Raw genomic sequence first — 2,305 nt, 5'->3', positions numbered from 1 at the left:
AATCAGGAATTATCATTTAAAATAATGTAGCTTACAGACTTCATTAAAAATTCTTATAAAAATGAATTAAATTAAAAATTCATATACTATCTCTTCTAATGAAACTTAAGAATAATTAATAATTTTATATGACTATTCTTGTTGACTGAAGCTGTATGTGTGACTGGCACATCGAGTACTTTTCCCATTAGCAATGAACACATGTCAGTTATGATAAGATCCTATTCTACGAAAAGTCCTCGCGTGAATCGAGCTTCCTGTTTAACATTAATTAATACCAGACTTCAAACTCAGATCTCGCATTAGTAAAAAATTTTTCAGAAGTCAATTACTATTTATTTAACTGTTGGTTGATTGTTACAGATTTGACCAGGTGTGGTTGAAAGTCGATTAAAGCTATGGATGATGAGGTAATCGGTGGTCAGCAAAACAACAAGAGGTCACCAATGACTTTAAACGTTAGTGGACTATGGGACGTGGTTCCTCGACTGGACCACTACAGGTCTGTACAGTCAATTTTATAATAAAATAATAATAAGATGTTATCATAAAATCATCAGTCTCGAATTTTATTTTAATTTGAAACTAAATTGCAATCACGTTCGTCGTCTCTGCTTTGGATGAAGTACCTTTTTTATTTTAGAACGAGGAACGTCTACTTTTAATATCTGAACAAAAAGAGTTACTTTCACGACATGTCGGTGGAATGTTTCCTCATAATTTAAATGATAGCTGTTTCACAGTCTTTCTGCTTCTATTGCAATGGTATTTAGATATTTAAAGATCTCGTTTCAATGGAAAAACTTGGAGAGGTAATTTTACCTGTCGACTGAAAAAGACGTAAAATTGACAGGCTATAATTAACAGACCAATTATTGGCTGTAATATTTAAGCCTGATCTGCAATTCTATCTTACGTGTTTAATATGAAAAGTGTATGAAATACAATGCGACCATGGACGTAGCGCGTACGCAGGGAATACCGATGTCTGACTAATAACGGGACTTACTACTTACTTTCTCCGCCACTGTCGTAGTGTACTATACTATCCCTCTGATCGATTTTTCTGCTCGTCCTTGGTGTCCTTCATCCTTGACAGACACTATACAAAAAATAGGATACTACGCCTTCTCAGGAAAAGATATCACGTGTTTCAGAAATACAGAAATATAATACGTGAACAGGGAAGGAAATGAAATAAGTTTCTTCTAATACAAAGATAAATATTGTCGAAAAATATTCTTATTTGATACGTGCTCAATAATAATTATTATTAGTTTTCTTAATGAAATATTAATGACAATATGAGCAAATAGTTATAAATAATTGCAAATGTAAGACTTGTCAAGTGGTCCTAGTTTAAATATTAATTAATTGCTGACTTTTTTTTAATTCAGTTGTAATTAGCGAAATTTAGAAAAGCGTCTCTTGTTGATTTGTGTTATAGATTGAGTCGCCGAGCCAAGAGGCCATCATTGAGCACCTTTATGAAATTAGTAAATTCACTTTAATAATCGCAAGGACAGTTTAATTATAATTAATACACGCATATCCAATTTTCCAAACTCCAAACAATTTAGAAATTGGTCAACGATAATTTTAATTAATATGGAAATTAAAATCTCTCTACAGGTGGTATATATTTTATCATATCGAGAACCCTGGGAGCTGAGTTTGGCGCGTCCGTCGGTATTGTTTTCGCATTCGCGAACGCTGTATCGGCTTCGATGAATACCATCGGCTTCTGCGACTCTCTAAACGATTTATTAAAAGAACATGGATTGAAAATCATTGATAACGGAGTGAACGATGTCAGGATCGTTGGAACACTCGCTTTAATAGTAATGATACTGATTTGTGCCATTGGCATGGAATGGGAGTCCAAGGTAATAGGAGTTGATTGAAATAATTCTACTAATACAGCAACGTTCGATTGAAATAATTGTTTAATGCATTTGTCGCAGGCTCAGAATTTCTTGATTGCCATAATTGTTGCGGCTATATTTGACTTTATAATTGGTACCATCATAGGACCCAGGGATTTATCTCAAGAAGCACAAGGGTTCAAAGGATTTTCATGTGAGTTAATTACATATAATAAATGTCCCAATTTCTATTTACGTCAATATTTCCACTCACTTTTCTATACTTTTATATCTGATCTTACGTCTGTGTAAAAATAGTGACATGAACAAAAATACAGAACTACTGATTTAATAAATCACATTATGAATTAATTTAATGATAAATTCATGTTGAATTTGTAGCCGAGGTGTTCATGAGCAACCTTGGACCGGACTATCGT

The 2,305-nt window shown here is 33.3% G+C and overlaps 1 long non-coding RNA gene across 1 annotated transcript in view; it reads left to right on the top strand.

Moving 5' to 3' along the window:
* Positions 1-1,484, top strand: part of LOC108623654 (uncharacterized) — a 9,161-nt gene extending 7,677 nt beyond the window's left edge. Inside the window, exons 2-3 of the long non-coding RNA XR_001916551.2 lie at positions 364-502; positions 1,448-1,484. This is a non-coding gene — a long non-coding RNA (uncharacterized LOC108623654). The remainder of the gene's footprint in view (positions 1-363; positions 503-1,447) is intronic.
* The last annotated feature ends 821 nt before the right edge of the window (positions 1,485-2,305 follow it).

Source organism: Ceratina calcarata, unplaced genomic scaffold (genome assembly GCF_001652005.2).
Source record: "Ceratina calcarata isolate Rehan_Ccalc_2016 unplaced genomic scaffold, ASM165200v1 scaffold284.2, whole genome shotgun sequence".
Taxonomy (NCBI): Eukaryota; Metazoa; Arthropoda; class Insecta; order Hymenoptera; family Apidae; genus Ceratina; species Ceratina calcarata.
The sequence above is the reverse complement of the archived record's forward strand: the minus strand, read 5'-3'. Positions and strand labels throughout refer to the sequence as shown.